Genomic DNA, 26619 nt, shown 5'->3' on the forward strand with positions numbered 1-26619 from the left:
CCTATTGTCTTTATTAATAGATTAACTAATTTACATTATTAATCCATCATTTTTGTTTTACAAAACTTTTATTATACCCAATGCCTCTGAAGCGCTTTAACAAATAGTAGTGTCACAGGGGGCCCTGCTTTAACAAATAGTAGTGTCACAAGGGGCCCTGTATGTCGAGTATGCCCACCACTGTTGGCCCAGTGAAGGGTTGGTACATCCCATCACACAATAGTCAGGTCTCCCTATTGGATCAAGCAATTTCAGTTAGGGGACTCAGGGCCCCTGGCAGGGCCTGGTAAAGACCATCTATGCCTCTTAGGTGGGCAAACAATCACAGCTGGGGCTCTGACACACTCAGCAGGGCAGAGCAGTCAGTCAGTTTGCAGCCTCTGGGTGGGGCAGAGCAAAGGAAACAAACAGTCTATGGCTCCTGAGCCTCCTGGCTGGGGCAGGCAATAGCAGTTGGGGGGTGGCGACTCTCTGGGCAGGGGAAAGCAGCAAGTCACACTATAGCTGGAGTCCCAAGTAGTCATATTGTGTGTGAGAAAAAGAGAGAGAGAGAGAGAGAGAGAGAGAGAGAGAGAGAGAGAGAGAGACACACACAGACAGACACACACCCCTCTACCTGGGTCCACCCTATTCCACCAGGTTCTGAACCAGGGCCTTATGAAGCCAGGATATTCCCAGTTAAGGGTTCACACCTCTGCTTCTAATACATTCCCCAGGTCACTTCCTACTGCAATGCTCATCTCTGGCACCAGTCATTCTACACGGTTGGCTGGTCGTCTGCAGCATAGTGAGAGTCCACGGTTCCCACTGCTTGGAGAGTGGCAGGAGCCTGTAGCACATGTCCTTCCTCCTCAGCCAGCCCAGACTGAGCTGAGCTGCCTCCTTTTATCTGTCCCTTCCACCTGGAGCACGCACAGCAGGGGCGGGGGGAGAGAAGGCAGTCTTCTGGGCCCACAGTGATTGTTCAGGCCCCAGTTGCCCAGTGTGGGGTTGGTACACCTTATCACAAGTAGAATACCGATTTTCCTCAGTTAAAAAAAAAAAAAAAAATAATCAGAGATTGCATTAACCGCCTGATAGCATACTCACAGGACATGGCTACTTCCATGTGACTCAAAGAGTGGACTGTTTCCTTTAATAAATGAGTGGCCACACAAGGAATTAAGCCTCAGTGTAAATGAGCAACAAACCCTTAATATTTAATTATTCAAATGTGTAACACTTAACTAAAATCATCATAATATACAGTATTTGAAATAAGCAGAAACTCCTCGTATAATAGGGATATCATTTTAATAATAAATGAAGGCTCATGAACAGGAGTTACTGGGGTACAACATCAGAGATTTGATAAACTCAACAACTTGTTTAAGGAATTCAGCACATAAAATCTTTAATACCAACTATATTGGGTGTTAAGAACTAACAGTGTCATAAAAGAGAAACAGTATCTCTTCCCCAAGTTATTTACAACTTGAAATACAAGATCAAACAAGAACAGAGGGAATCTTAGAAGTTTTAATTCTTATTTATATGCAGGATGGGAGTGGTAACTGCTTTACTGACATGGGCTAATATTTTTAGTCCAAGTAGAAGCAGCTTTTCAGCAGGATAACACTATCCTTCTGGAAAAAAGTTTGACCCATGCAAGAGGTCAGCATTTCCTATGAAGTAGGAAAGGAAAGAGAAGATGATAAAGAGGATGGGAAAAGATGACTAAGTGGTGAGGTTGTCATTATTAGGAGATTGATGACCCGAGTAGAGATTCAGGCTATGGAAGAGGTAAAAACTTAATTTGATAAGTGAGGAGGAGCCAAAAGGAGTGATTTGAATGGGAGATTGCACAGAATCCAAGAAGGGGAGGACAAAACCAAACTAAGACAAAAAATTATGTCCCATTTAAGGCATTACCATAATGACTAGAAGAGTACCTCATTCTCTTATTGTTCTAGGAAGCAGGCAGGTTTTCCTTTCCTTTAGGCATCAGATTAGAGGAGGAGCCACTTAAACAACTATCAATTGGGTTGAGTCAGAGCAGCCAAACTTACTGTCAGAGAAACAGTCTCTGGAGCATAGATCAGGCAAGTTACCTGGAGCCTGAGGGGCCAGAAACCTGTAGCAGCCAGCATGGCTTCTAGTCCTCTCTCTTGCTCAGCTTCCTTTTCCTGTTTATATAGCCCAGCCCCATGGGTGGGGCAGGTTGGTCCTTGATAGCACCCAAGCTGTACACTCCCCCTCCCACCTACAGAGAGATGTGGAGATCAGGGGAAAGATTATCTGGAAGCTGCATTCTTGATACAGCTTGATTAGTGATATGGGAAAGACAGTCAGCAGCAGGATGGCCTGAAGAAGGATGGTTCAGTAGTTAGGGTGCTAGCCTGGGACTCTGCAGAGCTAGGTTCAATTCCTGCGCCAACACAGTTTTCCTGTGTGACTTTGGGCAAGTAACAGTTTTTCTGAGCTTCAGTTCTCGCATCTTTAAAATGGGGCTAGCACTTCCCTGCCTCACACAGGTGTCGTGCAGAGAAGCACAATAAAGCTCATGCAGTAATGGGGGCTATATAAGTCTCACAGATATAGGGGGGAGGGGGGAAAAGGATATTTGGTTATCAAAGCAGGAGATAACCAGTGCTGTAGAGAAAGACAAGGTGGGTGAGGTAATATCTTTTATTGGACCAGCTTCTGAAAGATGGCAGGATTTAGCAACAACCTGTATATAAGGAAAAGGGAGACAATATAAAAACGACCCAAACGTTGTGCTTCTCAATGAGTGAGAAGACAATGGTAATGGCACTGCAGAAAGTACTAAAAGGACAGTTTTAAGAGTGAAGGTGAGGAGCATATTTTAGCTGCTTGAAAATTAGTAAGTGAAAGAGCATCCTGGAAGAGATGTCAGAAGACAAGAAGATGTGAGACCGGACAGAGTGGAACTATCATAAGCACCAGAGAATCAGATATGATAGTCACCTACATAGAATTAGTGAACCAGACAAAAATGTTAGGCTGTATTACAGGCAGCATGGATAGCTTCACATACAATTAAGTATGCCCAATATTTTCATTGGCAACCTTAATTTCAGAATTTTCTACCTTTTGAATGCTTAACTTTGCAATCTTAACTCTGTTAAAAGAGCGTTTTCTTGACTAATCCACAGTCAGATAGTCATGATTTTCTATGTATTTTACAGGGGTAACTGGGTGAAATTCTTTGGCATGTGCTATACAGAAAGTCAGACTAGATGATCTAATGGTCCTTTCTGGTTTTATAAGCTGTTAATCAAAATATTCCTTCTCCTGGAATATGCTGTTCAGGTCTGGTCACCATTTTTTTTTTTAAACAGCAGAAATAGAATAGGTGTTAAATTATTAGAGTCATTGAAATATTTGGAGAGGACATTAGGAAAAGGCAATTTGGACATAGAAAAGGCATTTTTCCCCACACAAATTATATATTGCTATATATAAAAAAAAATGGATGCCAAGAGCATAAGCAACATTACAAAAAATTAGACATTTGTAAGAATAATGAGAATGTTCAGTTGCATTAAATATGATTAAAAGTACTAAGTCTGATACAATCTTTATGCTTCAGGGCATATACCAATGGAAGAAATATCCCGTATGGGCATGCTTTTCCATAATTGCCCACTACAGATTTTCTTGCCTTTTCATCTGAAGCTTCTGGTACTGCCTCTATCAGAAAGAGGATATTGGACAAAAATGTACCAATGGTCTAATCTAGTATGGCAATTCCAATACAGGTGGTAGAGACAATGGATGTAGATGAAATCAACCAAAGGGGTCCCTGAGGAAACTAGAAAGAAGGAAGAGGGCGAATGACTGAATACTATGCTTTGATTTTTTTATTGAGAGTATGCACAGAACATTTGCTATAAAAATTGAGAAATTTATAATAATAAATAATAATATATGGAGATATACCGATCTCATAGAACTGGAAGGGACCTTGAAAGGTCAGAGTCCGCCCCCTGCCTTCACTAGCAAGACCAAAATTTGAAGCACAAAAATAAATTTACTTCAGAGCTAGCCCTCTATCATATATTAGTTATTCTTATTAAGAAAGGGGGCATATAATACAGCACACGAACTTCTGTTTTTTAAATAGGAATTTCTGTACTGACTCCTACTTTTAATAGAGGCGGGGTGGGGAGGGGCAAATTAACACTGTTATGGACATTGTTAATGCAGCACCAGCAGTGAGTTCCTTTATAAATTAGGTCTAGACACCACACCACTAGTCAAACAAATCATTACCCTACATATGGAGGGAAATGTTTGAATTTTCACTGAATGAAAGAGCCACTTTCCCAAGCGCCTGTTAATGGAATGCTTCACTCACTAGATGGAACAAGGTATGCTCTCTTAACCTAGCAACTCCTCTCTCACAAAATCATGACCCACCTTCCCTCTTCCCCCCTCCCCCCCGCCCTTTTTTTTTTTTTTTTTTTTTTTTAAATGCAAGCCTTTTTTCCTATCCTTAGGTAATCTAATCACCCCAAGATATTATAGTCTAAATCCACAATATAATGCCATTGTAAAACAGATGCTCATTTTCACTGTACTATTTTAAAAGAGGCATTATCTTTATTAATTGTTCCACAGATGCATATTTTTCAAATAAAAGTTCATGGGGCTGATTCAGCACTACATTCCTCCAGTTTTACTGGGAGATGACTGGAATAATGCAGGGGTCAATCTGGCTATATTTTTTTTAAAAGTGAACCCTAGTAAAAAGAAAAAAAAAAAAAAAAAGCCCACCCAGAGCTCCCCAGGCCTTAGGTATGGCTATAGGGAGAAAGGAAGGACTGTATTTCTGGCATCCCCCAGCGCCATCCCCTCATTTGAACAGGGGGCCGATGGTCTTGGATCCAACCTTTTGCACTGCAACACCTAGCGGAGATATGCCAGTATTGCACAACTGGTAAAGACCTGGCAAATTACTTCCTCTGGAAACTCCAAGAGTAAAGGTGAACAGCCACAATTACTCCTCAGGACAAGGCACCTATATACCACCCTACCCCACGCTTTAGGCACTGAACAAAGTTTCAATCTAGTCTAAGTGATTTAGAGCAAAATTTTTTAAAGGTTTTATAAAAGGTTTAAATATCTGGGCTTTAGTCACTAATAGAACACACCATGAATATTACGGCAGTCAAAAGACAACCAACCAATAAAATACATGGCAGTCTGTTTAGGGGTCTCAGAATAGACTAAATTTTGGGACAGTTTCTGTCTCCTCAAGAATGAGGAGCTTAAAAACATTAATTTACATTTTTACAAATATGTCCATTCAAAACATTTACAGTGATTTCCCAATATTATTTAGAGAACAAAAGGTCTTCTTTCCTAAAGAAGAGATGTCCCCCAAAAAGATGTTTTCTCAGCTCTGAATACAACAAGAGGTGCACAAAAACAAAAAAAATAGTTTCATGTGTATACTACAGCTCATCTTGGTACAACTCTTTCCAACTTCATGAACAGTAACAAAACCCAAAGTCACACACAAGTCATCTAGTTTCAGGTTTAATTACAAAATTCAAAATAAAAAATAAAAATAAAAATAAAATGCTCAAACTCATGAAACAATCATAAAACCCAACACTGGTCAGCAAATGGTGAAATGTGGTGGTTTTAATTGGGCTTCATGGCACAATTTTAGACGCATTTTGAATCAAAATGCAAGAGCGTTTGCACAAAATACTGTACAATGAAATTGTCAAGTTTTGCATGTCATTATTTAGATGGCGCATTTCGCCTCCATGATCTACTTCCAAGTTAAAATATCCGTATTTCTGAACATAACAGTGCACAGAAAAATTCAAATATGGAGCAGAAACTTCTACATTTTCCTTGGTATAGCCATCATCTCAAACTTCTGTACAGGTTACCTTCGTTCCGTCTCCCCCGTCTTCTCAGCCATGGGCGGCTCCAGGCTTTTTGAAGAGTGAGCCAGCTAGCTCAGCTGGTTAGAGCGTGGTACTAATAACGCCAAGGTTGTGGGTTCAAGCCCCATGTTGGCCACTCCGTGTGCTGGATGGAGAGGGTGGCTTCTGCACTTTGGGGGGAGGGATAGCTCAGTGGTTTGAGCATTGACCTACTAAACCCAGGGTTGAGAGTTCAATCCTTGAGGGGGCCACTTAGGAATCTGGGGCAAAATCAGTACTTGGTCCTACTAGTGAAGGCAGGGGGCTGCACTTGACCTTTTGGGGTCCCTTCCAACTCTATGAGATAGGAATATCTCCATTTATTATTAAGAGCCACCTCCAACCGACAGCCTAAACTCTTAAAGGGCCAAATACACATCTCCTTTTCTTACTCCTCTGACCCTACCGACGCCCCACTCCTTATCCTATATAGTGCACAGCTACATGAGCTATCCAAACCTACTCCTCCTTCAAAGGAAAATGCAAAATAGGCTTCCTTGGAAAAACAGAATCCTTTGAGTGTACTCACCTCATCTGTGAGTAAATGCAGAACCCAGCATTGCAAAGTATCATCCTTCTATTCCACTGAAAAGATAAAACTCACATTAACCAAAATTTCCTGGGCTACATGCATCCAATCCACCTCTGTCAGCAAACAACCCACTTTCATTCCATGAATTGAGCCTATTTATACTACTAGAATTAATGGATACTGTATAGGAAAGTCAGCTCAAGACCTGAGAGAGAGTCAGACCCCTCCCAATCCTGAACGCTGTAGTAAGAGGAGGCCCTGAGAGATAAACCTTGGTATCAGAGGCCTGGTATGAGGCCTAAGGCCTGAACTAAAGTAATGGTCAAGACTTTGCTAACATAAAGCAAAGTTAAGCTGTGAGCCAGAGGCAGGCCCTGCTCACAGAAGCTGGCAAGGAAAGGGCTGATGCTGCAAAAAGATACATACCTAAAAAGTACTGAACACTAGATATTAAAACACTCCTATACTGGAACATTCCACAGATAACATGGAACAGGCCGACCCATCCCAATGACAGGGGCAAAAGGGTAAAATGATGGATAGAGTTGTTTTGATCGAACCAACATGTACAAGGTGAGAGGCGGCACCTTACTACGTAGGGAGGTTGTACCTTGCTACGTGAAGGGGTTGCACCTCAATATGTCAGGAGTGATGTGTAACTTGTTTGTACCCGTGTATAAGAATGTATCCCTGGGGTGGTGTCTTTGTCCGGCCATGGGGGCAGTGGAAAGTCCCGCCACTGAGCCGGGTCCTTGCCAAGAGGCACTTTCTCATAGTATGCCCTGAATTAGGCTCAGAAACCTACAGGGAACTGCAATTGTGTCCGAGATCGCAATAAACCTAGTCGAAGTGACTTTGCACCTTACTGGACTCTGTGGTTATTGGGGATTCTCGTCGGGTTTGCTGTGTCAGCTATCTGCGCAGAGCTGGGGCAGCATACAGAGGGAATAGATGCACGCAGCCGAGTGATATCAACATAGGAGCAACCAGAGCACCACAGCGGTAGCATCTCACAACACTGAAAGTCTTGACCATTACTTTAGTTCAGGCCTTAGGCCTCATACCAGGCCTCTGATACCAAGGTTTATCTCTCAGGGCCTCCTCTTACTACAAACGCTAAATGAGAGTTGTAAGCAAACAGTGCCTCACTTGACTAAAATAGCCAATGCCACATACAATGAAGGAATCTTCTCTTCCTCCTTCAAACACAACATAGTCCAACTAATACTGAAGAAACCCCTTCTTGATGCATCAAATATTAGTTAGTTACTTCCATCCCTGAGCAGGCTCATAGTGAAGCAAGCCAAAGGGTGCCTGCAAATCCGTTTAACCAAAGCCAATATCTTAAACCAAGTACAACCTAGACTGAGACCAGAATGTGGGATGGAAACAGCATTAATGGTTCTTTAGATGATCTCCTGCTGTTGATGGATGGACAGACATTCATTTCCATCCTTGTGAAGCACTCTACATCTTTGACACAGCTAATTATCAGATAATACAGCCTCATTTAAAAGAGATTGTAGGAGTCCAAGGGAACATACTAAAATGTGTCAGGCACTTCCTGGAGGAATGCACCTAAAAAGAATAATGATGAGAAATTGCATTTCCACCTCTAGGCCCCTCATTTGTGGAGTCTCACCAGGATCAATTTTCTCTCTGGCCTAAGTCAACTTTTACATGTAGTCACTTGGAGAAATAAGACATTACAGACTCAAAAGCCAAAAAGACCACAGACAACCCACAGATGAGAGACAATTCTGTTTCCTTCATTGCATATAAAAATGCAGTGCCCAACCAATGTCAGCTAATGGACAAACAGCTGCTGGTTAAAACTGAACCCAAGCAAGATGGAAGTTATGCTGGTAGGTAGAAGAAAACACTATATTGTAAAGGAGTTTGCAGCCACAGTGGTGTCTTGGGGGAGGGGGGGGGCGCCAAGAAGGCACATACCCACAACTGGTTAAGTCAGTTCAGATTCTTTGCTGACACTGATCTCTGACATAGGATCATTTGTAATTAACGCCTCTATAATTTCTGTTTTGGCGAGAAGATTGCATCCCATTCTGGGGGACAATGACCTGGCCTCAGTTATACATGCCTTTGTGACTTGCCTTCTGGATTAAACTAATGCAATATACCTGGGCATGAAGTCATCAGTTTTTAAGAAGTTCCTCCTAGTATAGGATGCTGCAGTGAGTCTCCTCAGTAAATGAATCAGAGCGGAGAGTAAAGCAATATTGAGCTAGCGAAGGCCCCACCCCTCAACAAGTGCAAAGCATGTTCTCAGTGCAGTAACAGTTTAAAAGGACACTGGAAGTTTAGGAGAATGGCAGGGGAGTTGGTGGGAGGGGGGAAGAGGAGGGAGAGACAATGAGCGGCATGTGGCACCAAGAAAAGAAAGACTGATGCTGAGAGCTGTGCCAATAGTTGCAACAGCTTTGTGAAGGCTGTACTAGCAGCAGGGACTTGGAATCCCCCCACCTCTTTGCGGGTGAAAAGCCCTAAGAGAGACTGGGTGACTGAAAATGAACACTAAAGATACATCTACACTGCAATTTAAAAAAACACCACGCAAGCCTTGGGCAGCAGACTGGAGCTAAAATTGCAGTGTAGATGTTAGGGCTCTGGCTGGAGCTCTGAGACCCACCCCCCCTTGTGGGGTCTCAGAATTCAGGCCCAAGTGTCTACGCTGCAATTTTTAGCCCCACAACCTGACTCCCATGAGCCCGAGTCATCTGACCTGGGCCAGCTGCAACCATGTCATGCGGGTCTTTTATTGTAGTATAGACACACTGTAAGAGACTGAATAGAGTCTGCTAGACCAGCAATCACCTCCAAAATCGAGGAACTCCAGGCTGGTAGGAAGTGACTGAGGAGGGGGGGAAACAATTTGTGATCTCAATAAGTGGGCTGGACATTCAGATAAATCCCTAGGGGCGTGGGTCAAGACCCAGTGGAGTGAGTGGGTGGGCCTGGGTCCCCTTACTTTGCCTCTCCACATCCCCATTCCTCTGTAATAACTGAAGCCCATGGGACAATCTGAATACAAAGAGGTGATTGAGGCACAAGCAGGGACCCCTGTGATGAGATCCCTGGGATGCAACCTGGGACTGTTGGACCAATGTGCCTTTTTCTCACTATCCTGGGTTGTCTCTCACAAGGCCTTACTGGTGGCAAGCAGCAAAGCCCTCCAGGCACAGTTATCACTCAGCCCAACAGCATGTGGAGCCCCACGCCCAGAACCACTCATGAATCACACAGAGAAAGGCACCAGCCAAATCTCACCCAGTTCCCAGCCTTGTACCTCAGGAAAATACCGTCTTGCACAACTCAAGACCCTTTCTTGAGCAATGCAAGTTTATTAATTGGTTCACCACTTCATCAATGGAAAGTTGATATACACCAGCCTTTGTAAACTCCAGCAGATTTACCAAACCTTCAGGCAAACTCACTGGTAAAGATAAACAGTAAAACAAGTTTATTGATTAAAAAAATATAGATTTTAAGTGATAAGTGATATGCAAAAAGTAGGAATGGTTACCAAAATAAAATAAAAGCATGCAGTCTAAACCTTAACCCTTATCACACTAGACAGTATTTGGATCAAGCAATGTTCTCACCCTCACTGGATCTTACAGTCCTTAATATACAGGTTTCTCCCTTAAACTTGAGCCAGTGTCCTCTGTTGAAATCTTCTGTCTTCTCAGCATCCTTGTTGCTTGCAGCGTAGTGGGGAGAGGAGATAAGACCACGCATGGGGCCACGGTGTTCTATTTTATACCCTTAGTCCATGTACTTGGAGAACAAATCCAGGCATGTCTGGGGGGCATTGCTGAGTCCCCAGGCAAGGCTGAACAATTCCCCTGGTGTGGCCTTGTCCAAGCAAGTCATTGAATTTTAACTCCCTGGCTGGACAATAGCTGTTGATGGTTGTTCGATACCCGCTCAGGCGTTGGTTACTTTTCCTTGCTGTTGTCTCTGGGGAGCTAATATCTGGCCGATTCACCAATTTACAGCATGTTTTACTGACAAACATGCAACACAATCTCATAACTTCATATGCACTAATGATATACATATTTAGATAAAATAGCAGATCATAACCTTTCTCCTAATACCTCCTCACATGGCATGCTCTATATGCAATGTCACAATTATATATAAATGAGGAATATGAGGGTTACAAAGTGCTCCCCTGAGGTACAGTGTCACACCCCCTCTGGGGCAACTAGCCCAACCAAAATCATAATGCCACAAGCTGAACACTAGGCCAGCTAGTCATCAGACCTTCCCACTACAACCATCTTCTACTATGGCTTCCCATAGAATACAGAGTCAAGATCAGGGTCTCCATCCTTATCTTCAAGGTGCTCAATGGTCGGAGACTACCATACCTAAACAAGCACCTGACGCTCCTGGATAAGGACCATGATCGACAACCTCATTCCTCAAGCACAATGAACCTGTCATCCACGCAGGGATAAAGTCTACTTATGTAGGAGACGGAGCTTTCTTGGTGGCCTGCCCAAGGTTGTGGAATGCATGAACAGCCGCAAGATCCAAGAATCACCTCAGACAGCACGACTTTCCATTCCAAACCCAAGATATGCTTCTTTAACCTTGCATTCAAACCAACATAGCACATATGATATACAAATCATTTAAAAAACCTTTTTAAAAGCCTCATACAATAAGCAAAAGATCACACATGGCAAATGTTAGTCTCATAATTTATGGCAATTTTGGAAGGTGGTAAAATATCACAGCCATGAGAGTGGTTTAAGAGCCTGAAAAAATAGATTGCATTCCTTACCAATGTCAGCCACCAACAGCATATTAGCCCTCTGTTCTCCTCATTGGTTCTTCACAGAAGAGTGTCAAGTTCATAGTTAAAGTTCCCGTCCTATACATTTTATAGCCTCTCTCTCAAAAACAAAGGCCTACCTCAGCAGTTCTTCAGGAACTACCAAGATATCAACTTCAAGAGTGATACTCATAAGAGAGAGAGAGAGAGAGAGAGAGAGAGATCACAAAAACAAGGTCAAGACTTTGGAATTTATTATTAGAGATAACTGGAATAATCACTAATCTCAAAACCTTCATCCTGAAGATTAAACTCAACTAAAAAGTACCAGGGGGAAGAAAGAGGAAGATAGGAGGCGAGAGAGAGAGAGAATTTATTTTTTGTTTTGTTTTAAGTTTCTTGTTTGTCATCAGAGCAGTAGGAAAGAAAATTAGGTCGAGGGCTGTTTGCAATAAATTATAAGCTTAATTCACAAGCTTAATAAGGATAGGTGATGGATGCTGTTAGGAAAACCAGGACCATGATACCCCTCTCTTTGCCTCTCTCGAGTGGCTCCTCCTCCTTCTCTATCACAAACATAAGCTGCTTCTATTCACTTTCAAGTACTTACATGGTCAATACCTATCCTGCCCATCTCATTCACTATTGAGCTTTCAACCCTCACCTCTGCTCAGCACATGATGCCAGCCTTCACTGTCCACTAGTTAAATATTCAACATTTTAAATTTTCATACTACCTCCAGCGCTTGGAAGGTGTTCCCCATAGACCTCCCCAAAGCGACCTCATTATCCACTTTAAAAACCCTCCTCAAAACTCTTTATTACTGAGATATGATAGTTCTTAGGCAGCTGTATGTTGAGTTCACTCCCTATCATGTTGATCAATATTGTCTTGTTTTTAAACTTGTATTCCCCATCTGTCTCCATTTGTTGAGTCTTGGCTTATACTTAGATTGTGAGCTTTTTGGGGCTGAGACAGTCTTAGTCTATATTTGTACAGCACAATGGTCCTAGGCATGGTTTCTAGATACCATGTTAATACAGATAAATTTCATTATAGTGCATGACATGTTATCACTACCTATCTTTCAAAATTCTTTCTGAACATGAGTAGGATTGCATCTAGGACTCAGATTTGGATTTAATAAAAAATTCACATGACTTGTATGTTGCAGGAGCTGGCACAAGGCATGAAAAATAAATGTTTCATTGCTTCTGTAGCCCTGAGGATTTCTACAGTGTGCAGGAGTTGGACACAGATTCAATAAAAAGATCTCTTTTTGCATTAATCTGAATAGCCTTTGAATAGCCTTACTGAGGATCAAGTAATCTTTCCAAAACACTCCTATATTCCATACTAGACAGACATCTTGTATTTACTCTTTTCCCCTCCACATTTCAAATCAGTCCATTTTTTATTCCTTATTCTTGGAATAAATGATCTTGGAATTATACTTTTCTGACATTTCAATAGTTGCCATTACTACTGTGTATTTAAAAAAATCCAGAAGAACTGGTACTTCATTAACCTGCACTAACGTCACAAAACAATGACTGAAATCTCCAGTATGCGCCTTCCAATTTGCAATCAATTGCTTATTCCAGAATATACATTTTACTCACACATTCGTGAAACCTCTCATTTAACATCTCTTTTCATTTATTAGTACAGGTGCCTTACAAATGAACATTAAGAACTTACAAGCAACTAAAGTGTGTGGCACCTTCAGTGAATAAATGCAATAAAAAAATTAAAAAAAAAAAAAAAACAATGATTGAGAGAGTTGTGCCCAACCTATTCATCTTAATAATTAAAAACTTTACAAGAAAAGATATCAGATCTTTAAAACAATTGAAGATTCCATTTATGAAATTTTACTGATCAATATAGTGACAGCATTTCTACTCTGCATTATTGTACATTTTAAACACATGTTTTAAGCCTTACATAGTGTTATTGTAGCCATGTCAGCCCCAAGATATTCAAGAGAAAAGGTGGGTGAGGTAAAAGCTTTTACTGGTCCAATTTCTGTTGACGAGAGAGACAAGCTTTCGCTCTTACACAGAGCTCTTCTTCTTAAGCTCTATCATTTTCATGAAATGAAAATGTAATTCTGAAAGAAACCATATACTAAATCAACACTGGTTTTGCAGAAGATTAAGTTTAAGAAGATGTATCAAAATACAATTTTGTAACTACACTCTGTTTAATTTTTCTATTAAAAAGGGACCCCACCAATTTGAAGAAAAACAAAACCAACCAACCAACAACATTTGGCTGGAAGTTTTACCTATTCAACAGGATAAAAACAATTAGTAAAAAAAACAAACAAAAACTTGCACCCCCTTGTTTTTTTTACTTGTACATTTGCCAGCACTTTGTGTATAGTCAGTTTCATTGTATCTTTGGATAGTTAGTCTATTAACTCCCTTGCTGAACATCAACAAGAACAAACTTGAAAAAAATAAAAATCAAGAAAATACTATTTAAAAAGTGATCGGAAATTAAAATTTAAAAAAAAAAAAAAAAAAGTCAGACTGACAGCATCCCTTTAAAGATATATGGTTATTTACAGAAGTTTAACATTGTTTTCTTTTTTAAAAAAATTACAGTTAAATGAATATGTCTGAATGTTATACAGAAGCCAATTTTGTTGACTTTCCAAAACTGAACATTTGAAATTTGGCTAGATTCTATCATCCTCAGTTCAAAGAGCAACAACTGGACAACTCACAGAATACACTACTGAACACAGAGGTGGCAGATTGTGTGTCTTTATAAATAATCTGCACTGCAACTTTTTCCTATACTTTTTGTTTAAAAATATATAAAGAATTATTTGATTTGACTAAAACAGAAAATGAAGAGAGTAACAAGAGAAGGTTTAGCAAGAAGCAAAGTAAAACAAAAAAGCAAGAAACAAAAAGCCAGCCTCTGCCACCGTTTAACCTTTATAACCACAAATTATTCAAATTGAAAACTAGTGTTTTGTAATCACTGTTCTAAATAAAATCATTTGCATCTAGTGTCAAATATTTTCTCTGAACTAAGGATTCGTCTGTCCCCTGGCAATCCGTGGCTAAATGAAACAATGTAGTATCATCACTTGTAAAAGAATCATGGCTGGCTTAAGGAAAAATGACAGCCTTTAGTATTCAAAAACGTGTCTAACTGTGACATGTCTTCTCACTGCAAAGACATTTGGAGCAAAATCTGACACAAATACTTGGTTAAGAAATCATTCATTCAATAATGAATCCTAATTGTTAGATCAGATAGAGGACTCCTCCATGTGGTACTGAGTATCTAACATTCATTATAGTAGGGATTTCATATTCCAAAAGGCGTACTCTCATATTTAGAACCAGCAAAGGTCTGGGGGCATGGCAGAAATGCAAATCTCTTCTGGAGCTCTCACTCTGATTGAAAACTGTTACAGAGCAGTAGTAGTAGTAGGGTGATTACGCATCCCAAATTGGGCTGGACATTCCTGAAATGCAGAGTTCAAGTCCCGATCCTGGGCTGAATGACTTTGAGATAGCATTTGTCCCAGATTCCTTGAAGCACCGCTCCAGGCCTGCCCAAGGATCAGGGGTGGTGCCAGCCTCTTCCCAGGGAGGTGTGTGTGTGTGTGTGTGTGTGTGTGTGTTTGAGGTGGGCCTTAGCCACCCCTTTGCCCCAGTTCCTCCTCTCCCCCCGACGCCCTGCCCTCTGGTGAGGTCAGAAGGTGGAGCCAGGCAGAAGTCAGTAGTAAGAGCTGCCCAGGGAGCCTGGGTGCTATGGGGAGGCCCAGACCCTCCACCTGCCCTGGGTGATGGGCCCCGGGGTGGGAGGGTTGAGAACATGTGCCCGAGACTGCTCTCAGGCACCCCAGCCACCTACCCACGGCAGGTGGAGGTTCCAGAGCTCCCCACAGCAGCCCAGGCTCCCTGGGCGGATATTACCACTGCCCAGTTCTGGCTTCTGAACTGACCGGGGGTGGCCTCAGAGGGAGCAGGGCTCCTGCCTGTGTTCCACTTTTGCCTTTTGAAAAGGTGATCACCCTAAGTGCTAGTCACTATAACTTTATAGCCTGATTATCCAAAATCCTTTCCCCCAAAGTGAACCATTTTGCCGATTTTATCCCATGGAAGAGCTTTTCTGGAATTTCTGTTAAAAATTAGACCTTTTTCAAGTTACAATTTGAAATTTTAGTTGTAATATATATATTACATTTTTGACTCAGCATCGCTCTAAAGTGGCTAGACCCTACATTTGTTTTCTTTTGTTGGACTGCTGAGAATTGTTTATTTGTATTTTCAGGAAGGTCAGTGGAGATTTTAAAAAGAAAATTGCATTTACACTTAAAGACAAGTGTGTACAGTATAGTTTAAAAACATTTATTAAGCCCACCTGACTCCAGCTGCTTTGTCAGAGTCAGAGGTGGGTGGGGATGGATAAAAGATTGCAGGGATATGTGCAAGAGAGCAGAGGGGAACAAGGGAAGATAGACTGAAGTATGCCCATGAAGAGGTCCTTCTTGGTTTCACCATAGGATGGTGGGGGAAGAAACCCTGGGGAAGTCAGGAGAAGACAGTATATGAAGAATGGGCAGGACACTAGCAGGGTATGAAATAGAGCTCAAAGTGCTGCTGGGGTCCAGAGTAACAAACACAGGAGAAACATGGAAGGCATGGGCAGAGGACCTATGGCATGAGTAAAACAACTACAGTTCTTAAATGTTTATTTCCACACTTATGAGGGTTATTTATCTGAGGAAGAGTATTCTAGGAAAATTACAATACATTTTTTGTATGTAGGTAAACTCCACTGAAACATTCTTCCCATCTTTCCCAATAAGGAGGTTTTGTTTACTAATATTATATCTTAAAAGGCATCTAAGTAAAAGCGATCAGTCTTGAGCCCACTGTTGAGCCACAGCAGTGGAACTAAGGCATATGTGACAGGAGACCAAATCCTTCCCTCTCCACGTCCCACCCACGGCTGCAAGACTACTGTACAGAGGCTACTACAACCTAATGATCAAAATACCCTCCATGGCCCTTTTTGCAAATTCACTTGGGGGATGGGGGGGCAAAGGGGGCCTATGGAAGAGAAAGATGCACACACTTGCAGATGCTTGTAACCCACCCTAACCCAGTCTTTGCATGCTGCTGTCCAAGACGCTCATCTAGAGTAGGGTTCAATGCCACAGAAATCCATGACTCCTACCTACCACTCCCTCTGCCAAGGGTCCTCCAAAACTCCAAAGGCAGGGGTAGGTGTTCCAGATGGTGAAGTCTTAAAATGTAAATTGGTTCCACTACTCTAATCCCCTTGGAATGCAGCAATTATCACCAGTAGGGAGGCACTAATTGTTGCATTCCAAAGGATTATGAGCTCAAGGCTAAGCAGGCCAGGGTATGGTTCTCCCCTAAGGAGAGGTGTATAGAAAAATTCACAACTCCTACATTTGATGCAGCTACACGTGGTAAGAGTGAATAGCATCTAGGTCAGGCTTGCAACAGCTGGAATGAAGACATGACTATTCAGAATCCAGCCCATAGCTACCAAAGCCCCTTGTAAATGCAAGGTTCAGCAGTAGCTGGGAACATCTGAAAGTGGAGACAAAAGTGGTTCTCACTGAAACTTTAACATGTCAGTTTACATCAATGAGTCATGACTTATGGTCTCGGATGCCAAAAGAAAGGCAATTCTTATGCTGCTTGCCTCAAAAATTCTCCACTGGCTGACAGAGAAAGAGATGGGAAGGCAAGCTTGGGCACAATGACCAGGCCAGGTCTTTAATAGTGAAACTCCACTTTTAAGAACAGACTCTACCGTAAAAAGATTGCATTGTATTTTCTTACCATTGGGGATGGCAGTTAACTTTCTGCAGAACCAGATGTTCAGCAACTGTATAATATAAATAGGCATTTGTTTCAATGGTTGTAATTTTAAATTGCCTCATTCTTGTGCTATTCATGGAGATTTATTAGATTTAACACTGAACCATATAAATAAAAATACTTTCAGATATAATAGTATGCTAGAGTTTATTTAACATAAAAGAGTCACATTAAATAGACCATAGTAATGTCAACTCGAAAAAGATCTGAACAAATGGTGTTTCAAAAGTGAAAATGCTGAGACTTACTGTTAAGACTATGATATTCCATCAATATTCAAAGTAGTGGATTTTACCTAATCACTTTTTTGCATGAAAGAGATTATTCAAATTCCTTGAGTACCCAGCCATTTAAAAAAAAAATTGTGCATCTCTTATATGTGGTACAAACTCAAGTAGCTCTGTGGCAACTACTTCTTATTACTTCAGTAAGGAGCAAATTTCAAATTCCTGAAAACTACTTTTTAAAGAATATACTTTGCCAGTATAGACAAGACCTCTTTACAGCACTGCAACTTTCTCGCTCAGGGGATGTGAAGGGGAAAAAAAAAAAAAAAAAAAAAAACCACACACACTCCTGAATGCATCAAGTTTCAGCGTTGTAAAGTGGCAGTGTAAACAGTGCACTAGCACTGGGAGCCACGCCCCTTGTGGAGGTGGGTTTTTTAACTCTCTCCCAGCGCTGAGCAGCAACTACACAAGTATCAGAGGGGGAGTCGTATTAGTCTGGATCTGTAAAAAGCGACAAAGAATCCTGTGGCACCTTAGAGACTAACAGAAGTATTGGAGCATAAAACTTTCGTGGGTGAATACCCACTTTGTCAGACGCATGCCACAGAACTACACAAGGCACATTAAAGCGCTGCCGTGGCAGCGCTTTAACATTGCTAGTATAGCCAAGCCCTTAGTTTCTCTAGCCTTTGACCTGGAATCACTGTCAGACACTTGTTGATTCCTGCTGTCTCTTCCATTTACTTTATATATGTGTGTGTGGTTTTTTTTCCCCTTTTATTTTTCTCCCCAAGTTTAAAAGAGGGGCCCTGCAGTTGTGCGAGAGCCAGAGAAGGAAGCAAATGTCTCTCATCCACTACCGATCCTAGCGCCTGAGATAGAGCTCTGCTGTGGCAAGGACCCGGAGGAGGTACTGGGACTGCCACTGGTGATATACCTCGGGGAGACAGAAGAATCCCAGGAGACAGAGGTACACTCCACAGGGGTAGTAGGAAGTAGACCAGGGACACCAGACAATAATCCGGCTGGCAGAATTCTGGTCAGCCTGTTTCGGAGGGATCCCCACTGACCCTGTGGCAGAACCATCCTCCACTGTCAAGGCCCTGAGCTGGGACCCGGTGGAGTTGGGTGGGCCAAAGTCCTCCTATCCCTGCGGCCGCACCCACCCCTAGGGTGGCCCACCTACCCACCTTAGGCCAAGAGGCCTGTGTTTGTCCACTGTCTACCTGAGCCAGGAAGCCAGGGAAAAAGACTGCTTAGTGCTCTGCCCTGTGCAGAGGGTCAGGGCCTCCTTAAACAGCTTGCCGCTCTGCCTTGCCCTGAGACTGCTTATTATTTTCTGCCCTGCCCAGAGGGCTATAGCCCTAAGACTGCTAATTCCCCATTGAGCCTTGCCTTTACAGATGCATGGTAGCGAGGGGCTGTGGCTTCCTTCAGAAACTGACAGGGAGGGACTGCCACAGACTCTTATACCCAGGCCTTGCAAAAAATTGTTTGTTTTTTTTATTTGTACAGGAACTGTTCTAAAGTTTTTAAGAGATGTGTCTACCGCTGCCTCAATTCTCTGTCCTGCTCACTAGTAAACTATAGTGGTCACTGAGGCCCAATTTTATTTTTCTTAGGCTTTGTCCCTGGCCTCATTTTCTTAGATTCTCTTCAATTAATGGTTTAAAAAAAAAAGGGGGGGGGGGGGGAAAAAAAAAACACACCCCTAGAATGTTTCTATTTTTTTTTTTTTTTTTTTTTAAATTCTGATCTTCTTCCCCTCTTCTCTTTTGTATTAACTGTTTCCTGTTCTGTATTATTGGCAAATTTTATCACATTACTGCATGTTCCTTTTTTCAAGGTCAGTGATCTGTGAAGTGAATACTTAGCACTTTTAAAGTGCTTTGAAAATTTGTAATGCTCTATATAAACTGGTCCCATCTCCGTTCCTTGTGATACTCCTTATCCATAGAAGGCAACAAATGCATTACAATCCAACAGGGATGTGCCAGACAGCAAGTGAGACATGGCAAAACAAATGCTCATTTCTATGATTACTTGCAGGATGGGGGACTCTATCCTGTGAAGCAGATTTGAACGTTGTTCAACCGATTATCGACCACATGAGCTTCCCACTGCGAGGGAAAGAGCCAATGCAATCCAAGGATTCATAAACAAGGGAATCTGAAGTAGGAATATAGAGGTTATTTTACCTCGATATTTGGCATTGGCATGACTCTGCTGGAATACTGAGTCCAGTTCTGGGTCAAGAAAAATGTTGATAAATTGAAGAGGGTTGAGAGAAGAGCCACAAGAATGACCAGGGTGGATAAAAATCAATGATTTAAAAAAAATAAAATCTGATTTTTTTTTTTAAATTTAAAATCGGATTTTTTGGATAAAATGCTTTTTGAAGAAAAAGATAGTTTTAATTAAGGTACATTATAGCTCAAAGAGATCTCATCATGGAATAGGGATTATAAATTCTAATTCTATATTATGAAACAGTATATTCATGTAATGTTTAAGAAAAGTTTTGTAAATGAGTTCCAATATTTCATGGATTCGGGACCCAATCTTATGGGATTCTAGGGTCTTCTGTATAGATTATTTAGGTTAATCTTTCTATCTACCCCAGGGGTAGGCAACCTATGGCATGCATGCCGAAGGTGGCACGCAACCTGTTTTTCAGTGGCACTCATGCTACTCGGGTCCTGGCCACCGGTCCAGGGGGCTCTGCATTTTAATTTAATTTTAAATGAAGCTTCTTAAACATTTTAAAAACCTTATTTACTTCACATACAACAATAGTTTAGTTATATATTATAGACTTATAGAAAGAGACCTTCTAAAAACATTAAAATGTATTAGAGGCACGCAAAACCTTTATTTATTCACTCTAATTTAAGACTCGGCACACCACTTCTGAAAGGTTGCCGACCTCTGATCTACCCAATGAAACTCAGTGCTCAGTCTAGAAGATACCATCAGAGATGCTTAGTTTTGCAATTTTCAAACTGTGGATTTGAGTCTCCAGAGATAACATGCTTGTTAACAGCAAAAATGTTTTTAAACAGAGAGAGAGAGAGAGAGAGAGAGAGAGAGATAACAGCCCTCAGCCCTATTGTCCCTCTGCAAATTTGTGTACACAGAGTCAATCCCTTACCTCTCCCTAAAAGTGCAAAGTTTCACAAAGTTCAATGAATAGAAGATTGTGGGGGTGGAATAGATCTGGACAAGGAGAAGTAATCTGGAGATAAGTGTGAGGGGGAGGGACAGACAGTAGAAACAAAAGTGAAACTGTTTGAGCAGCATATTCCAGAAGTCTTGAGGTCTTTCCGAGTGTAGACTTCATTGATTTGAGATCTACCATACCATTCTCTCACTAGAAGGGAAAGCCTATAGTGGCAGAAGGCTGTAAAAGAGACCCAGTTTGGGAATATTTTAATGAAGTTCCCCTACCTGTGGGTAAAAGAGGCATGTGTGCAAAATGCAAACAGTGCAACAAAGTAATACAAGGCCTAGTTGCCCGAATGAAACAACATCATGAGAAGTGTTCCTTCTCAGGAGGAAGCTGCGTTGAAGATGATGAAAGGATCATGTTTGAACATGCAGGATCTTCAGGTTGGTAACAACCAACAAGAATGTACTTTTATGTAGAAATCCATAATTAAATTGAGTCTTCCTGACTAGTGATTTAAATCAATATGGAACAATTTAATAAGGGTTGTGATGGATTCACCATCAATGGTATTTTTTAAATCAAGATTGGATGTTTTTCTAAAGGATATGCTCCAAAAATTATTTTGGGCAAGTGTTATGGCCTGTGTTATACAGTAGGTCAGACTAGATTATCACAATCTTGGAATCTATGAATGTTCATTTGATTTTTTAAGATACATTGTTATGTTTATATGAGTCCTTTTGCTGTCACACTGGGTTGTAAACTCATTCTAGGGAATGAGTTGACAGCCCAGAAAGATTTCAAAAACAGCAAATTTTAAGCAAATGCTTAAAAATAGTAATGGCAAGTAATATTGAATTTATATCCGTGAATACTAGAATCAGGAGGGTTGGTTTGTTTTAATGCAATGAGTTTCCCCCAGGAAATAAGGGAACCAGAATACCATGTGATCTACATGTCCAATAAAAGCTAGCATACTCAACTTGAATTTCAAATATAAAATGCTCAGAACTGACTGTTTGGTCGTGTGTCTCTAGACAAAGAATTATTCAGAAAATATTTTTTAACAGATACATTATAGAAAATTGTTAGTTGTCCATGGACAATTTGGAGAAGATTTTTTTTTTAAAGTAGTTACAGAAGTTTACCCTGATCTCGTGCACTTTAAGGTAGTTTGGTCTGAAAGCTGGGCGTAGGAAATGAAAAGCTATGCCACTTGTTTAAGAGTCCCTCTGGCAGGGTAATTATTCTCACACACACACACCAACCCCTATCTAATTAGTTCCCAGCAGCTCTTTCCCCCACCCCCGCCATCTGTCATTTTCCTCTCAAAGGTTACTGACATTCTAGATCAGACACAGCAGGAATGTACCATACAGCAAGAGAGCCATGGTTCCCCACAGCTCCTTGAACTAGCTCTCTAGTGATTTTACCATGATGGGCCAAATACTACAAATCTTAACACTGATTTTTACAACACAGGTAGCCTCATAGAAATCAGTGGAACAATTTGCAGAGTAAAGTACTATTCAAATGTATGTATAAGAGTATTTGATTCTGACCACAGAGTGTTATTTTCAATAAACCAAGTAATAGGGCTGGTTATACAATGTAAATTAACAGGGCCGGCTCCAGGCACCAGGCACCCAAGCTGGTGCTTGGGGCGGCACCTGGAGGGGGGCGGCGGCGCGGCGCTCTGGCCGCCGGGGGGTGGGGCGAGCCGCCCCCCGGCCCCCGCCCCCCGGCCGCCGGGGGGAGAGCGGAGCCCCCGCTGGGGGGGGGCGGCCGGAGGCTTTTTCGCCTGGGGCGGCGAAAAAGCCAGAGCCGGCCCTGTAAATTAATCTCCCCATTCACTCATCCTAAATGTTACTTAGTTTTTAAGAAAAAAGGTCAGTATAGGAAGAACTAATATGTTAATTTTATATGGCCAGTATTCCAACCTCTGTCTCACAGGCCCTTCCTTCACAGGGTATCTAGGCAAGGAGTTTAAAAACTGAAGTAGGTCATTCCTATTCCATTTTCCTGACCTGGATTGTCCTGCATCTGGTACCAAGTCAGAGTCTTTATTCAAGTCTATGTAAATCATATTTTATCTTTTCTTTGAGTTGGACTGGACATTCAAATCTGGACTAAGATATTTGGTTGTAACTCCTTGTCTTGCATAGTTTTTGTTTTTCATTTGTGTCCAATGCTCCCATTGCCAGGGATAGATACTCTTTGGTTAGCACCTTTTACAATATTTTAATATAAAACCATTTTGTTGTAAATCCAACAAATGAACCCTTAACCTGTGCCAGTCTGTAACAAGCAGCATAGATAATCCAAGCTTTTGATACATTATAAAGCAAAAACAGGAATTTCAATACAGATCAGTGGTCCATTAATCCAGGATCCTGTTTCCAACAGTAGCCAGAATCAGGTGTTTCAGAGGAAGGGGAAAGAAACCCTGTACTGAACAATTATCAAATAGCCTTCCAACACAGGAACATTCTTCCTAACACATATAAGGAAGTATCTGATTTATGCCCCAAAGCATGATGGTGTTCGTTCGTGTTCTCTCTCTCTCTCTCTTCCCCCACCCCTCCAACCATACCCACCCACACCTCTATATACATCTAGATAGACAGATAGAAGTAACTTGGATGTTTTTTATCCATATAATGAATATCTAACCCTTTTCTTGAATCCTATTAAGTGAACAGACATAATAGTTATTAAAATAGATTTTATTCATCTTGCTGACTATTTTTACTATCCCTAACCTCCGGTTTTGAAAGAAGCCCCAAATAGTGAAGTTCAGATCTCAAATCTCATAGGAATCCAAACTAAAATAAAAAGACTGGATCCGGTGTTAGTTTGTGACCATCATTACTGTTTTTACTCCAGAATTTTAAATATGAATTGAGCATGTTTCTCCTCTCAGCTACAGCAGTTTTAAACCAGTGTACCCACATTGACTTCAATAGTTATTTCTGATTTTACATCAGTCAGAGAAGAATGAGGTCCATTTATCTTCAAAATCAGGAGATATACGTGTTTTTACAATGTTAAAAAGTTTGTTCCCACAAATTTTAGTATTAATTTCAATTAAGAACAACAAATAGTTAACCTGCACATCCACAAAGGTTGCTTTCGTCTATCACATCAGGGATTTTTTTCCTCCAGAAGTCCTTAAACCCTAAATCCCCATTGCATTTACAAGATCAAAAATTGCTTTGTTTATCCAATGGTCCATTTAAACCCACTGCAGAAAGGCAGATAAAAAGCTGAATGTCTGTAACTAAAGATTTGATTGCATTAGGCAATTTCTGAAGACAATTACAAAGTGGCTGTAGAGCACTCATCCCACAATCATCATTATTCATTCAAGTGCCGTCCATAAATTACTCAACATAGTTACAGGGGGAGGGGAGGGAGGCAGGCAAAACAATACATACATGCATGCATGCATGCAAGCTTTTTTACTTAAATATTTAGGACAGTTTGTTTCATTTAATAAACCAAAAACATATGTGGCTCTGTTCACAAGAACTGAAAAGGTATCTTTTGAGAGCTACCTACCTTTTCAGAAACAGATACCATACAATTTGTAACTTGTAGACCTTCATGAACATTAGGGACTCAGATTATCAACAGCATAACTGGCTGAGTCCAGAATAAATTAGAACAGCCACAAGGAACTTGTTGAAAGGAGAAAAAGAGGAAGCCAACTGGATAATCTGTCTGCATAATGGATGTTTTAACTTCCTACCGAAAGAAAGAAAAATAGTCCTTAAGAATCTCTAGAACAGCACATGTTGGCTACCAGAGATTTTTCCTTTGGAAACAGATAACACGCAACTCTTGCTACTGCTAATCACTATCCTCTGCTTATTAGTTGCGGGACCAGAGACATCCTTCTCTCCTGACAACTTTTGGGGGCAGCTCCCTCTGCCAACAACTACTGGCCTTAAGGTACCCTTCATGGGGTTTGTGCTGCACCCAAAAGCCCACGCAAGTAGCAGATGGTATTGGAGGAGCCTTCTGCAATCACTCATGTCACATACCACATGACAAAGATAAAGAGAGCTATGCACAGCCAGACCTTTGGCACATTCCTAAGACCAGCTTAGTTCACAAAAGGAGGAAAATTATCACTTCACTGCTCTATGCAATGGATGTTTGGAGCCTAATATTTTTCTGCTTTCAGAGACAAACTTCTGGTTTGTCTTTTAAAGGGGGGGGGGAGGAGAAACTTAATCCCCAAGACAAATGATACTTGAGTCTGGATTTTGTCCCAATCACCTTGGAGGCAAAAGGCTCTTTTGTGGTCAGAGTTAGGGATACGGACATGCCTGAGAAGATAAAATCAGAAACAAAAACAAACAAAACAAAAAAGGACTAATTTGCTACTAGCATAGCAAACCATGATGTCATGTCTGTGAAATGCAAATTTCCATTTAGCTTTTCAAGTTATTCAACTAATGGTCTCTATTTAAAATGCAGGGTCTTCTGAATAGAATAATTACACTACAAAGTAACTTTCATGATGATCCTATACTATAAAGCCAGTGCATACTAGCATGCACAAGATGCTGGAGCTAAAATCCTTGACCTCAGCGGTGAACGAGAATGTTCAAAAACCTACATCTACAAACCAGAAATATAATTATGTTACAGCACATTGCCCTATCCATAAAACATTTTCCCCCATTTTGAACTGTCAAATATTTACTTTGGACAGTCAGGATCAGTTTCTATGCTAAGCAAGTTCACTGTACACTGAATAGCTCTAATGAACTTAGTCCAGAGTTAACTACAAGGTCACAAAACAAATAGCATAGAACTGTTTCTCCACATTTGTTTAAAAAAAAATGTAGACAGAAATACAAGAAAAAACACATAGGGAGCATACAGGTAATTTTATGGCTTGTTTTGGGGGGGGGAAATCTTGTTGAAAAAATCTGAGTGGTTCCAAAAGTTGAAAACAGATAGTGAAAGCTCCTCAACATGGAACTCAGTTGACCACTATCCTCACCTGTACAACCTCATCTAGTCTAGAAATGGTTTCTGCAAGTGCAACTCTGGGGTACAGATGTGGGGACCACATGAAAGATCCCCTAAGCTTATATTCTACCAGCTTGGGTTAAAAACTTCACCAAGGCACAAATTCCTTTCCTTGTCCTTGGATGGTATTTCTGCCACCACCAAGTGATTTATACAAACATTCAGGGAAGGATCACTTGGAATCCCTATCCCTGCAAGCCCCTTTACCCCCTTTCCTGGGGAGGCTTAAGAATAATATACCAACCAATTGGTTAGCAATGTGAGCACAGACCAGACCCTTTGTCTTCAGGACACTGAAAATCAATCAGGTTCTTAAAAGAAGAAAAAAAATAAAAGAATCACACCTGCAAAATCAGGATGAAAGGCAGCTTTATAGGGTCAATAAAAGATTTTAAAAACCCACAGAGGATTCCCCTCTGTCTCAGCTTCACAGTTACAAAAACAGGAATAAAACTACCTCTGTAGCATAAGAAAATTCACAAGCTAGAACAAAAGTTAACCTAACGCATTTCCTTGCCTACTTACAATTTCTGTGGTTTTAGATCTATTATTCCAGGTATATTTTCAGGAAATGTTGTACTTGCTTGGTCTCTCCCTCCGTCCAGAGAGGGAACAACAAAGAGAAAGCCATAAACAAATCTCCCCCCTCCCCTCCTGATTTGAAAGTATCTTCTTTCCTCATTGGTCCTTCTGGTCAGGCGCCAACTAGGTTATTTGAGCTTCTTAACTCCTTACAGGTAAAGCGATTTAGTACAGCTGCCAAGGACGGATTTTATGCTACCCTTCTCTCTTTATTTATGACAGCAAGTTATATTGCAATTCTATGAACAACGAATGTATACAGGGGACTAAGGGCCAGATATTCAAGAGCGCTCAGGGAGCCCCAATTTGCACTTACATACGCTGTGACAGGGTCAGGCCAGATGGCTACAGGAGAGTGATAGAAGGTAGATATATTAGCCTCAGATTAAGCAGGTCCCTTTTCCCTGGGTACGGTAACA

The 26619-nt window shown here is 41.2% G+C and overlaps 1 protein-coding gene and 1 non-coding gene across 3 annotated transcripts in view; one reads left to right on the forward strand and one right to left on the reverse strand.

The window, feature by feature from the left end:
* Positions 1–26619, reverse strand: part of SPOCK3 (SPARC (osteonectin), cwcv and kazal like domains proteoglycan 3) — a 403820-nt gene that overhangs the window by 316064 nt on the left and 61137 nt on the right. The window lies entirely within an intron of this gene.
* On the forward strand, positions 5969–6042 carry TRNAI-AAU. Its single transcript has one exon. It is a non-coding gene; the product is annotated as a tRNA-Ile (tRNA).

This window comes from Terrapene carolina, unplaced genomic scaffold (genome assembly GCF_002925995.2).
Source record: "Terrapene carolina triunguis isolate 2854851 unplaced genomic scaffold, T_m_triunguis-2.0 Scaffold66, whole genome shotgun sequence".
Lineage (NCBI taxonomy): Eukaryota > Metazoa > Chordata > Testudines > Emydidae > Terrapene > Terrapene triunguis.